This window comes from Mustela putorius, unplaced genomic scaffold, assembly GCF_011764305.1.
Source record: "Mustela putorius furo isolate JIRA1106 unplaced genomic scaffold, ASM1176430v1.1 tig00003834_pilon_pilon_pilon, whole genome shotgun sequence".
Lineage (NCBI taxonomy): Eukaryota > Metazoa > Chordata > Mammalia > Carnivora > Mustelidae > Mustela > Mustela putorius.
The window spans coordinates 16,999,469-17,014,862 of record NW_025421987.1 but is presented as its reverse complement, the minus strand read 5'-3'; the positions used below and the strand labels follow the sequence as shown (position 1 = coordinate 17,014,862).

General features: G+C 34.9%; 1 protein-coding gene across 3 annotated transcripts in view; it reads right to left on the bottom strand.

The window, feature by feature from the left end:
- The window catches only part of CADM2 (cell adhesion molecule 2), a 1,089,711-nt gene that overhangs the window by 330,492 nt on the left and 743,825 nt on the right, over positions 1-15,394 (bottom strand). The gene's annotated exons all lie outside the window — the stretch shown is intronic.

Sequence of the window (15,394 nt, the reverse complement as noted above, 5' to 3'; positions counted from 1 at the left end):
CAAGAAGAGAACAAACATATTAGATATTAGACAGAGTGTCTAGTAAGAAAAAGAGATATGTTATTATTAAACTCTAAGGAGGTAATATTTATCAATCAACACACGTTATAGGAAAAGAATCTATAATTAAGAAAATAATAGTTGGTTACATTTTGTTAGTATATGATTAAAATCTTTGAATAAGAAAGAATAAAATAGATGGGAGACAGTGCAAATTCCAAACACCATAAGGACTACATGAATTACTTTTAAGGACCGTATATCTTTTCTTTCTCCCTCCTTAACTCAACATTAGTTAATTGAATTAAAGAAAGCGAATTGGGGAAAATCAGAGGGGAAGACAAACCATGAGAGACTGTGGACTCTGAGAAACAAACTGAAGGTTTTGGAGGGGAGGAGAGTGGGGGGTTGGGTAAGACTGGTGGTAGTTATTAAGGAGGGTAAATATTGCATGGAGCACTGGGTGTGGTGCATAAACAATAAATTTTGGAACACTGAAAAAATAAAATAAAATAAAATAAAATAAGAAATACATATACTTTAAATATATTTTATTTTATTTAATGATTAAAATCTAACCCATAAGATTCATTGCATTTGCTGAGTGCTTACTAAGTGCCAGAGCCTGAGGTTAAGTATTTTCTACCCACTTGCCACATAATAATGACAGTTTCAAGAAGCAAGTTATGTACTCTGAAAACTATAGAACACTTATGAAAGAAATTGAAGAGGACACCAAGAAATGGAAAAATATTCCATGCTCATGGATTAAAACAAACATTATTCAAATGTCTATACTACACAAAGCAAACTACATATGCAATGGCATTCCTATCAAAATACCACCAACATTTTCTACAGAGCTAGAACAAATAATCCTAAAATTTGTATGGAACCACAAAAGACCCCAAAGAGCTGAAACAATCCTGAAAAAGAAAAGCAAAGTTGGGGCATCATGATTCCAGGCTCCAAGCTATATTAGAAAACTATAGTCATCAAGCAGTATGGTACTGGCACAAAAGCATATTGATCAAAAGAATGGAATAGAAAACCCAGAAATGGACCCACAACTATATGGTCAAATAATCTTCAACAAAGCAGGAAGGAATACCCAATGGAAGAAAAGTCTCTTCAACAAATGGACAGCAACATGCAGAAGATTGAAACAGGACCACTTTCTAACACCATACACACACACACACATAATTCAAAATAGATGAAAGATTTAAATGTGAGTTAGGAAACCATCAACAACCTAGAAGGAACAATCTTTTTGACCTTGACCATAGCAACTTCTCACTAGACATGTCGCCAGAGGCAAGGGAAACAAAAGAAAAATTGAACTATTGAGAGTTCGAGATAAAAAATCTTCCACAGAGTGAACATAACAATCACCAAAACTAAAAGATAACTTTTGGAATGGGAGATGATATTTGCAAGTGACATATCTGATAAAGGGTTACTATATAAAATATTTAAAGAACTTAGAAAACTCAACACCTCAAAACAAATAATTCAGTTAAGAAATGGGCAGAAGACATGAATAGACATGAATAGACATTTTTCCAAAGAAGACAATGAAATGGCTAAGAGACACATGAAAATATGCTCAATATCACTCATCATCAGAGAAATACAAATCAAAATCACAATGAGATACCACCTCACACATTCGTCAGAATGGCTAAAACTGACAACAGGTGTTGGTGAGGATTTGGAGAAAGGGGAACTCTCACACTGTTGGTGAGATGCAAACTGATGCAGCAACTCTCGGAAACAGTATGGAGCATCTTCAAAAAGTTAAAAATAGAACTGCCCTACAATGCAGCAATTGCACTACTAGGTATTTACCCAAGGGATACAAAAATACAGATTTGTAGGGATACATGTACCATGATATTAATAGAGGCATTATTAACAACTAAACTATGGAAAGAGCCCAAATATCCATTGACATGGACAAAGACATGGATAAAGAAATTGTGTGTGTGTGTGTGTGTGTGTGTACCTGCACACATACGTATGAAATGGAATATTACTCAGCCATCAAAAGAATGAAATATTGCCATTTACAATGACATGGACAGAGCTAGAATGCATTATGCTAAGCAAAATAAGTCAGAGAAAGACAAATACCATGTGATTTCAATCATCTGTGGAATTTAAAACACGTTACAGGTGAACAGATGGGAGGAGGAAAAAAAGAGGGAAACAAACCATATGAGACTCTTAAAGATAGAGAACAAACTGAGAGCCAGTGGAGGGAGGTAGGTGGGGGTGGGATAGATGGGGGATGGGTATTAATGAGGACACTTGTTATGATGAACACAGGGTGCTGTATGGAAGTAATGAATCACTGAATTCCACTCCTGAAACCAGTAATCCACTGTGTGTTGATTAACTAGAATTTAAATACAAATTTAGAGAGAAAAAAAGAAGTTTCGTTATCATTTTCTCACAGATGTGGAAACTAAGACTCAGAAAAGTCAAATTACTTGCTGACCATGACACAACTGGAAAGAAGCAAATTTGGGATTTGATCCTAGCTGTGTCTAATTTCTAAATCTGTGAACTTGGGACTTAAGGCACTGTTCAGTTGCCAACTGAACTGCAAATATCAGGTCTACAAAGCCAAATCAAAATTGAATGATTCACTAGTCTTCAGCTATTTGGTACTTTGTATTTGGTACTTTGGTATTTGGTTGACTACATAGGTATAAAACTAGAAAACTCCATTATTTTATTTTATTTTATTTTATTTTTAAAGATTTTATTTATTTATTTGACAGAGAGAGATCACAGCAGGTAGAGAGGCAGGCAGAGAGAGAGAGAGGTAAGCAGGCTCCCTGCTGAGCAGAGAGCCCGATGCGGGACTTGATCCCAGGACCCTGAGATCATGACCTGAGCCGAAGGCAGCGGCTTAACCCACTGAGCCACCCAGGCGCCCCGAAAACTCCATTATTTTAAATGGCATTATCCCCATTAAGAAGTAGAAATTTCAATTTATTTTTATCTAATGGCAAACACTATTTAGGTCCAGAAGTACACTTAATGAGGAAATTAGAAGAGTCATACAAGAGAGTCCTTTACTCAAAGAAAGGCTTCTAGATGCAATGCAGAAATACCTTTAAACAGTTTGCTATTGTTAGAAAAAAAAAATTTTGCAATTTTTTTTTTTAAGATTTTATTTATTTGTCAGAGAGTGAGCGAGCAAGAGCGAGCACAGGAAGAGTGGAAGGCAGAGTCAGAGGGAGAAGCAGGTTCCCTGCGGAGCAAGGAGCCCGATGTGGGACTCGATCCCAGGACGCTGGGATCATGACCTGAGCCGAAGGCAGCTGCTTAACCAACTGAGCCACCTAGGCGTCCCAGTTTTGCAATTTTTGTAAAAGCCAGTAACATACATATTTTGTGTGTCGGTTTCCCAAAGAGGATCATACACATGACTTTGTAGTCTTTCCTTCACATTTTCCAGGTTGATGCATGGCATTCTAACTCACTATTTTAACAGTTGTGTATTTTCCCACAGTCTCTATGAATGTGAGACTATTTCCCTATTGATAAACAATCAGGTCAGTTGTGGAGTACTTTTTTTTTTTTCCTTCTACTAACAATACTGCAATGCTCATCCTATGTCATACCCGTTATGTATTATAGTGGTGTTTAGTTTCTGTAGACAAGCTCTGCAGGTTGTTCTCATTTTTTTTTTTTCAGGAAAAAAAAAAAAAAAGCCCAACAAAGATGAAGACCTTTAAATATTGCAGATGGAAGGGTTGAGATTATTTGGAAAGGAAATTCACAGTATATTGAATGCTCTAAAATAAGAAGAAACCAGAATAAGAGAAAATAAATAGAAAAGAATAGAATCCAATGTTTCAAATAAATGATACACTGCAAACTCCTTTGCTCTTTTAAAATGTTGCATTTAACTATTCTTACTACATGATTTTTTAAAAATATTTTGCTTATTTATTTGACTAACAGAGATCACAAGTAGGCAGACAGGCAGGCAGAGAAAGAGGAAGGGAAGCAGGCTCCTTGTTGAGCAGAGAACCCAATGCGGGGCTCTATCCCAGGACCCTGAGATCATGACCTGAGCCGAAGGCAGAGGCTTTAACCCCCTGAACCACCCAGGTGCCCCTTACTATATGTTTTTCAACTAAAATTGAGGTCTTAGTTTCTTCAAAGAAGTTTACTGGATTTCAAAATTCTAATCACTGGGAATTATTTTCCTCTTTTGTATTATTTTTAAGGTTGCACAAGGCTGAAACACATTGTTAGAATATGCAACATGTTTTTTGCCTCAATTTCAAGAAAATATTTCAATGCATCAGTGTACTCATTTGTTCAAATGAGGAGAAATTTTGCTTCAAATTCAAATTTATCACTTAAAAACTTTAGCATGAATTGAAAGAAAAATTATGAAAACCCCTTAAAAATATTTAAGATAATAACTAGTATTTAATATGTAAAGATACAACCAATATTGTATAAAGATTCATATTGAATTGAATAAAAATAGAGAAATTAAAATAGAAAAGACAAATCTTTACATTTCTTAGGGGAATGGAGGTGAATTATTGAAAGTTCTCAAACATTACACAAAGGCAGATGATTGTATTCTTAAATTATTGGGTAGAAACCAACATAGAATAGAAAGGAAAACAGAAGCTCTATGCCTGTTTCTGTGTGTTCAGGCAGCTAATACTAAACTAGACTGGTTAATATAATTGGAAAGAGGCCAGGCTACCAGGCTTGTTAGCCCAATTATAATTCTCTGCATATTCAATAAAAGAAGCCAAGATGACAGCAATACTGTCATAAATGTCATGTTCAATACTTGTAAGATTTTCCATTGTCAGCATAGCCCAATTATAAGTCAATTGTAAAGTGCACATTGCACACCACCCAAAAGTGACTGAAAATTATCTTAAAAATGCTTTTTTAACGTTCATAGTTAAAATGAAAAGAAAGGAAATAAAGGTATTGAACAGAGAAAAGTTTTAGAGATGACATAAACATTTCTTCACATTTATACTAAAAGCACAATTTGTAACTATAACATTATAGTTGTTCATACTATTTTTTTCAGAGATGATTAGTTAAATATTAAACTTGTAACTGCTATTATATTAATAATGTGAAAACTTTGGCATACAACTTTTGAAGAAAAGTATGAATAGTAACAGAATTATCATAGTTATTTATATACAATTTCAGAATATTTAGTGAATATTAGACATTATATTAATAAAGTTTAACTCCAAAAACTCCAGTATAAATGATGAAAAAGTTAAATACAATTAGTTGATTATGTTAACAATAGAGTTACATTGAATTAATTGACACTCTATCTTAAAGATATCACTAATAAATTCATGAAGTATTTTGTGAACTCTAAGACACTGTTTCTTAAAATAAAGTACAAAAACTATAAATAGGGCATGAGGGCATACTCAACTCAGGGGAGATTAGACCAATTTTACCTAACTCAAAATTGATACAAACTAGACACATTTTCTTTTAATTCCTACTTCTTATTTTAAGATTTACTATCATAACAAAAGAGTGATATATTTTATTAGTATCTGCTATGTGTAAATAGTATTAACATACCCAATCTGTGGTTACATTTCGAAATGGTTGCTGAAAAATAATTTAGCAACAAAGCATTTAGTAAATAGCAAAGATATTACTTTGCTATTTATTCATTTATTCACAGATATTAATGCTAGAGCAGTATGGATCTTTTCATTTCAAGATTATGCAGAATTTCTTTGAAATGCTTTGATATTTTAGCCTAGTCTTTGATATTTCTTTTCATAAGCAAATTTATAGATAAAGGATCAATGTTTCTTAATATGAAGCCATGAACTTAAAAAGTGTTTAGGTTTTCTAAGAAGACAACGGTTACTAACATCTATGACTTCATATTCAGATATATTAGAGGTTTCCCTTGCCCCAAATTTATTGGCGATGAAATAAAACAAAACAAACAAATAAAATTAATTGCCATGGATACTATACAATATAATTTTTAAATATGAAGAAGTTACTCATATATATGTGAAAATTATAAAAAATAAAAGAGAATACACTGCCACTACTTTCTAGAAGAAATACAGTGAAAACAAAGATATTCAGAATATTACAAAGCTGAGATCTAGAAAGGATAACATTACTTTTCCTAGGTCACAAAGCTATTCACAAATTTAAAACCAAAACAGCAGCCTGGATGAATACATGTATGTTAAAATCTGCTACATCAAAATGCAATCATTAGATATAGTAGCAATGTAGTGCTAATCAATACCATGTGAGTTTGATTCCTTTATATAAGAAGGAAATCACACTGATTTGAAAAGGGGAAGTAGTAGTACATTTACTTTATTAGACACCTACCACATTTTTACAGTCTCTCAAAATATGGAAATTAAATAATTGCATTTTTAGGTCTAGATAATGACCTAAATTTTCTCCTTTTCTCATTTTTTTTCACCAAACCTCCAATACAAACCTAACACATTCTTTCACTAATCACTTAAGGTTTATTTAAAATAACATCTTTCTTAACTATCAACTAACATGGTCTAAACATTAGAATTTCCCCCTAAGGCTCATTAGAACTTGAAAGCATGTGATAGAATCCAATGTCTTTCACAAGTTTTTTCTTTCTCAACAACACAAATTTTACAGTAGGAAACAGGTGTAAAAAATGATGCTTGAGCAAGAAAATTTGCTAAAGAAGTTATACTCCAAAGTAACCAGATATTTGATGGGTAGAAATTTCTTTTCAGACAAATACACCAGCCAATGAATAAAGAGGAAATGATAGAATTTGAAACCACCATACTGTAGTGCCTAACAAGTTCTCATATATAGGCAGCTACCACTGTCTTTCCTATCATCATTAAAAGAAAGACTAAGTGGAAGAGAAAAGGTGGTGGAGAACTAGGGGACCCTATTTCAACTGGTCCCCTGAATTGAGCTGGATATCTACCAGGCCATGCTGAACACCCACAAAACCAGCCTGAGATATAAGAAGATATATCTGGATCTCTACAAACAGAATATCTCCAGTGTTGGACTCAAGGTATGAAGTAGTGAGCCCTGATTCTGTGGGCAGATATCAAAAAATAAATGGAAGGGGGGAGAAGGGGGGAGAGAGCCTCCAGAATCCTGCACTGCCAAAGAGCAAAAGCCTTCCACACCGGGCACAGACTTGAAACTAGATAGCAAAGGGGAAAGGACCTTAGGGAAGCCCTCCAGATTGAACCTGGACCTGCAGGGGTGTGTATGTGAACTGGGGGTGGCTTGTGGTTTTAGAAGCACAAAGGGCAGAGATGTGCCTGAACCTGGAAGCGAGGGCTAGGGGGTGTGGCTCTGGGGCACCCAACCCAGGACACTGTGGTTTTTAGCAGCACAGACATAAATGGAGATAGTGTGGCCTGGAGTGGTTAATGGAGAGCAGATTGAGATCTCTCTCATCTGAGACAGAGGTTTGAATACAGTCACTTTGCTCTGACTCTTGAAGAGACATGGAATGGCACTAGGTCAAGATGCCAGAGAACAAAAGCCCCCCAAAACAGGTTTTCACTGAGCCCATGCCCTCCACCGAGGCAGGGAAACTCTTCCCAAACATGGTTGCCTGAGTAACAGCATGGCAGGCCCCTTCCCCAGAAGACAGGCTGGAAGAATAAGAGGCCAACACCCCTAAGATCCTTATAAAATAGGAGCATCTTCCCTGGGTTGTTGTCAATAATTTGGACTCTGAACATTCCCTCAACCACCCCTCAACAGAATGACTCAGAGGAAGAACCCCCAACATAGGAAAGATTGAGAGACTGTGACCTCTGCCAAAGAACTAATGGGTATGGATATAAACAAGATATCAGAAAAAGACTTCATGGTAACAGTTATACAGACAATAGCTAAGATGGAGAAAATGATCATTGGCAACACAGATTTTCTAAGGGCAGAAATGAGATCTAATCTGGCAAAACTTAAAAATGCTATCAATGAGACCCAATCTAATCTAGATACTCTAGCAGCTAAGGTAAATGAGGCAGAGAAACAAATTAGTGGTCTAGAAGACAAACTGATAGAAGGAACAAGAAGAGGCCTGAAACAAACAGCTTAAAATCCATGAAAATAGAATTAGAGAAATAAATGATGTCATGAAATGGTCCAATGTCAGAATTATTGGGATCCCTGAGGGAGAGGAGAGATAAAGAGAACTAGAAGATATATTTGAGCATATCATAGCTGAGAACTTTCCTAATCTGGAGTATGAAAAAAGCATTCATGCCCTAGAGGCAGAGAGGACCCCTCCTAAAATCAAGGAGAACAGACCAACGCCCTGGCATGTTATAGTAAAACTTGCAAATATTGGAACCATGGAAACCATCTTAAGAGCAATAGGGGGAAGAGATTCCTTGCTCCAGAGGGAGGAACATCAGAATAATGTCAGATGTGTCCACAGAGGCCTGGAAAGCCAGAAAGGGCTGGCAGGACATATTCAGGGTACTAAATGAGAAGAGCATGCAGCCTAGCATACTTTATTTGGCAAAGCTACCATTCAGAATGGATGGAGAGATAAAGTGCTTCTAGGATTGGCAGAAAGAAAGAATATGTGACCACTAAGCTGGCCCTCTAGATATATTAAGGGGGGTTCTCTAAAAAGAGAAAGACCCAAGAGTGACATAAAACAGAAGTTTACAGAGATGATATATAGAAACAATGACTTCACAGGCAACATGATGACAATAAAATAATATCTTTTAATAATCACTCTCAATGTGAATGGCTTAAATGCTCCCATAAAAAGGTACTGGGTTGCAAACTGGATAAAAAGACAGAACCTATCCATATACTGTCTACAAGAGACTCATTTTGAACCTAAAAATACAACCAGATTGAAAGTGAAGGGATGGAGAACCATCTTTCATGCCAACAGACCTCAAAAGAAAGCTAGGATAGCAATTCTCATGTCTGATGGATTAGATTTTAAGCTAAAGACTGTAGTTAGAGATACAGAAGAACATTCTATCATTTTTAAAGGGTCTATCCAGCAAGAAGATCTAACAATTGTAAATATTTATGCCCCCAACATGGGAGCAGCCAACTACATAAACCAACTGTTAACCAAAATAGACATATTGATAATAATAAGTTAGTAGTAAGAGACCTCAACACTCCACTCTCAGCAATGATCATTTAAGCAGAAAATCAACAAAGAAACAAGAGCTTTGAATGACACACTGGACCAAACAGACCTCATAAATATATGCAGAACATTCTACTCTAAAACAACAGAATACTCATTCTTCTTGAGTATATAAGGAACTCTCTCCAGAATGGACCACATACTGGGTCACAAATCAGGTCTCTTTCTTACCAAAAGATTGAGAGATCACATGGTTTGTCTTTCCTCTTATTAATGTGTTCTTTCACATTGATTGATTTGTGAATGTTGAACTACCTTTGCATCCTAGGGATAAATACCACTTGGTTGTGGTAGGTAAACCTTTTAATGTACTGTTGGATCCTATTAACTAGGATCTTGTTGAGAATTTTGGCATCCATATTCATCAGGGATATTGGTCTGAAATTCTCCTTTTTGATGGAGAAATTCTCCTTTACCTGGTTTGGGGATCAAGGTAATGCGGGCCTCATAGAATGAGTCTGGAAGTTACCTTCTGTTTTCTATTTTTTAAAACAGCTTCAGGAGAATAGGTCTTATTTCTTCTTTGAATGTTTGGTAGAATTCCCCAGGAAATCCATCAGGTCCTGAACTCTTGTTTTTTGGGAGGTTTTTGATCACTGCTTTAATCTTGTTACTGGTTATTGGTCTATTCCGGTTCTCACTTTCTTCCTGTTTCAGTCTTGGTAGTTTATAGGTTTCCAGAAATGCATCTATTTCTTCCACGTTACTTCATTTATTGACATAGTTGTTGATAATTTCTGATAATTGTTTCTATTTCCTTGGTGTTAATCATGATCTCTCACCTTTCATTCATAATTTTATTAATTTGGATCTTTTCTCTTTTCTTTTGTTTAAATCTGGCCAGTGGCTTAATGATCTTATTACTTCTTTCAAAGAACTAGCTTCTAGTTTCATTGATATGTTCTACTGTATTTATGGCTTCTAAGTCATTGATCTCTGCTCTAACCTTAATTATTTCTCTTCTCACATGTGGGCTAGGCTTAATTTGTTGTTCATTCTCCAGTTATTTTTTTTTTTAAGATTTTATTTATTTATTTGAGAAAGAGAGAGAGAGAGAGAATGGGAGAGAGAGCAAGAAAGGAGAGAGGTCAGTGGGAGAAGCAGACTTCCTGCCAAGCAGGGAGTCCAATGTGGGACTCGATCCTGGGACTCCAGGGTCATGACCTGAGATGAAGGCAGTTGCTTAACCAAATGAGCCACCCAGGTGCCCTCATTCTCCAATTCTTTAACATGTGAAGAGTTTGTGTTTTCAGGACTTTTTTTTTTTTTTTTTTTTTTTTTTTTTTTTTTTTTTTTTTGAGTGAGGCTTGGATGGCTATGTATTTCCCCCTTAGCACCATCTTTGCTGGTGGTTTCGGACCAATGCGTTTTCATTCTCATTGGTTTCCATTATTCTTTTAAGTTATTCTTTGATTTACTGATTGACCCTTGTACTCTTGAGCAGGATGGTCTTTACATTCCAAGTGTTCAATTTTTTTTTTTTCAAACCTTTTCTTGTGATTGAGTTCCAGTTTCAAAGCACTGTGGTCTGAGAATATGAAGGGAACAAAATATGACATCATTTCCTGATTAAAACTCTTCAGAGTGTAGGGATAGAAGGAACATTCCTCAACTGCATAAAATCTACCTATGAAAAGCCCACAGCAAATATCATTCTCAATAGGGAAAAGCTGACAGCATTTCCCTTAAGATCAGGAACACGACAAGGATACCCACTCTCACCATTAGTGTTCAACATAGTACTAGAAGTACTAGTAACAACAATCAGACAACAATAAGAAATAAAATGTATTCAAATTGGCAAAGAAGAAGTCAAATTCTCTTTTTTTCACAGATGACACGATACTTTATGTAGAAAACCCCAAAGACTCCACCCCCAAATTACTAGAACTCATACAGCAATTCAGTTATGTGGCAGGATACAACATCAATGCACAGAAATCAGTTGCTTTCACTAATAATTTAACAGTAGAAAGAGAAATTAGAGAATTGATTTCATTTACAGTAACACCAAAAACTGTAAGATACCTTGGAATAAACCTAATCAAAGACATAAAGGATCTGTACTCAAGGAACTACAGAACACTCATGAAAGCAACTGAAGAAAACACAAAAAGATGTAAAAACATCCCATGCTTCTGGATCAGAAGAATAAACATTGTTAAAATGTGTATGCTTTCAGCATCATCCAAATCAAAATACCAAAGGCATTATTGAAAGTCCTGGAACAAACAATCTTATATTTTGTATAGAACCAGAAAAGACTCCAAATCGCAAAGGAAATGTTGAAAATTAAAACAAAGCTGAGGGCATCATGTTGCCTGATTTCAAGCTATATTACAAAGCTCTGATCACCAAGACAGATGGTATTGGCACAAAAATAGACACTTAAGACAATGGAACAGAATAGAAAGCCCAGATATAGACTCTTAACTCTATGGTCAAATAATCTTCGACAAAGCAAGAAAAAGTATTCAATGGAAAACAGACAGTCTCTTCAATTGGTGCTGGGAAAATTGGACAGTTATATACAGAAGAATGAAACTTGACCATTATCTTACACCATATACAAAGATAAACTCAGAATTGATGAAAGACCTCAGTATGTGACAGGGATCCATCAAAATCCTAGAGGAGAACATAGGCAGTAACTTCTTCAACATTGGCCACAGCAACAACTTTCAAGACATGTCTCCAAAGGCAAGGGAAACAAAATAAAAAAATGAACTTTTGAGACTTCGTTAAGATAAAAAGTTTCTACAAGCTAAGGAAACAGACAACAAAACAAAGAAGCAACCCACAGAATGGAAGAAGATATTTGCAAACGACATTATAGACAAGTGACCGATATCCAAAATATTGAATTCCTCAAATTCAACAAACACAAAACAGATAATCACATCAAAAGTTGGGCAGAAGACATGAACAGACACTCCCCCAAAGTGTGTCCAAAGAAGAAATACACATGGCTAACAGACACATGAAAAGGTGTTCATCATCATTAGCCATCAGGGAAATTCAAATCAAAACCCCTAGGGATAAAAATATATGTTTATAAAAAATTAAAAATTATATATAAAAAAACCACATGAGATATATCAGCTTACAGTACTTAGAATGTTAAAAATTGATAGGCAAGAAACAATAAATGTTAGAGAGATTATGGAGAAAGGGGAACCCTCTTACACTGTTTGTGGGAATGCAAATTAGTACAACCACTTTGGAAAAGTGTGGAAATTCCTCAAAAAATTAAAAATACAGCTACCCAATGGCCCAGCAGTTTCACTACTGAGTATCTGTTCCAAAGATACAGATGTAGTGAAAAGAAGGGGCACATACACCCAAATGTTCATAGGAGCAATGTTCATAGTAGCCAAACTGTGGAAAAGCTGAGATGCTCTTCAACAGATGAATGGATAAAGCAGATGTATGTGGTCCATATGTACAATGGAATATTACTCAGTCATCGGAAAGGATGATACTCAACTTTTGCATCAACATAGATGGGACTGAAGGAGATTATGTTAAGTGAAATAAGTCAAGCAGAGAAAGTCAATTATCATATGGTTTCACTTATTTGTGGAACATAAGGAATAGCACGGAGGACATTAGGAGAAGGAAGGGAAAAATGAAAGAGGGGGTGGATGAGTTGAGGAGACGAACCATGAGAGACTATGGACTTCAAGAAACAAACTGAGGGTTTTAGAGGGGAGGGGTGTAGGGGGATGGGTGAGCACAGTGATAGGTATTAAGGAGAGCACATATTGCCTGGAGCACTACATGGAGCACCGGTTGTTATAACGCAAAAAATGAATCATGGAACACTACATCAAAAACTAATGATGTACTGTATGGTGACTAACATAACAATAAAAGGAAAAAAAACAAACAAAAATTAATTAATTAATTAATTAAAAGAAAAACTACCAGACCCTATACACTTTCCCCATGGAAGGGCACAATATCATTTAAAATGTTCTTTTTTTTTTTTTTTAATTTCATTTGTTTTGTTTTTCCCAAAATTTTCAAATTTGGATGGGATTATGTCTCTACATTGAAATTCCAATGTCCAATTAAAATGAGACCAAAAAACCATGCATCAAATCTTGAATAAAATCTTGAATATGGGAAACCACACATAAGCAATTCTGGTTTTTTAGCAAATAGATTTCAGGGAAAAAAAATATTGAAGAGGGAACTTAGAGACATACCAAAACAATTGCCTATAAGTACAGGCTACTTTGGATCCTGATGAACACTGGATATATTATGATATTAAGGAATTATTCTTAATATTTAGGTGGGATAATATTATTTAACTTGTTTTTAGGCTATTATCTTTTTATAAAGCTAAATATTTACAAAAAATCGTCTAGTGTCAGATTCTTTTCAATGTAACCCCGGGATGCATGCTCCTTACTATATTTTCTTTTTATTTTTGTATACGATAGAAATTTCTGATAACAAAAAAGTATTTAAAATCTTTAAAATATTCAATTAAATATCTGGGCTTATTTCTATTTTTTTTTATTTTTTTAAGGTTTTTTTAATTTATTTATTTGAGAGAGAGAGAATGAGAGAGAAAGAGCATGAGTGGAGAAAGGTCAGCAGGAGAAGCAGACTCCCTGCAGAGCAGGGAGCCCAATGTGGGACTCCATCCCAGGATTTCAGGATCGTGCCTGAGCTGAAGGCAGTCCCTTAACCAACTAGCCATCCAGGTGCCCCTTATTTCTATTTTAAATACTACTATTTCTCAATGCCACTTCTCTTATAATATGATTAAATATAATAGTGTATATAAAACAGTATAGTATTGTTTGTATTTTTTATACTACATATGGTCAATTTATTATGTGAGGAAATTATTTATGGCACCACTGAAATAATTTTGGATTATGAAATTTAGTCTTTAAAATGTAAGACACATTAATTCCCTCTATGAAATAGCCATTTTACTTCTAGAGTGATGAAACAGAGGCTGGTTTTGAGCTTCTAACTACTTTCTCCATATGTATTTTCAGAATTAAGTAATCTACGTAATTATTTCTTTTCTATGTTTCCTCAGTCTATAAATAATAAATTAATTATATGTATCACAATAACTGTTAGTTTATATTAATAAGTTTTCTCTCTGTTTACATGCTTCTAACACTGATAGTTTACATATAAACTATTTACATTCCCTTATTCTATATTTATTTCTTTTCCTCTCAAGAATCTCTTTAAACTTCATGACTCACTACCAATCTACAAATCTCTTTTTCTTATGCTATATTCCATACTTCCCTGTAGGCTTATAACTTTCACTGTGTTAGGAATAGGGATAAGTTTTCAAGGCCTTGTGAAAAAATGGACTCAAACTCATGCCTCTAGAAGAGACTATAAAATAAATGCAAACCCTTAGATGTATCAGTCATATATATATTTTTTTTTAAAGATTTTTATTTATTTGACAGATCAGAAGTAGTCAGAGAGGCAGGCAGAGAGAGAGAGCCCGATGCGGGGCTCGATCTCAGGCCCCTGAGACCATGACCTGAGCCGAAGGCAGAGGCTTTAACCCACTGAGCTACCCAGGCGCCCAGTCATATATTATTATGAAAGTTTTGAGGCACTACCAGAATAAAAGTTTCTCCATAAATAAAGTACACAGATATCCTTTGAAGTTTTATTTTATGTCTATGTTACTGAACCAGGGAGCGATTTTATAATAAACTAAAACTATAACTGGAATAAAATATACTCTTGGAAATTAGTCTCATATTATTCCCCAGCATCTCAGTGGTTAACCTTAATGGATAAATGTGATATACATACTTTAGATTGTTAATTACATGAATACTATTCGATTTAACAAGTGTTTTATAAAGAAAAACTTAGAAAACTAATTTCCAGTATCAGTAAGATTGTCCATATTTCCTATTTTCTAGGTGTCATAAATATATTTTCAGTTTTTCTACTAAATTACTACTCTAATTAGAATTTTATTCAATAATTTAAATGTAGTCTATTTTATTAATTTAAACATATGCAAAGTAAATGGTTATTTTATGCTCATAAACAGTAATGGTAAAATCATAGAACTATAGATGCTTGTTCGAATCCCTTCTGAGCCGCCAAAATTCTCCAACTGTCATATACAGCCATTAACATATGACATTTCCATTCATATTC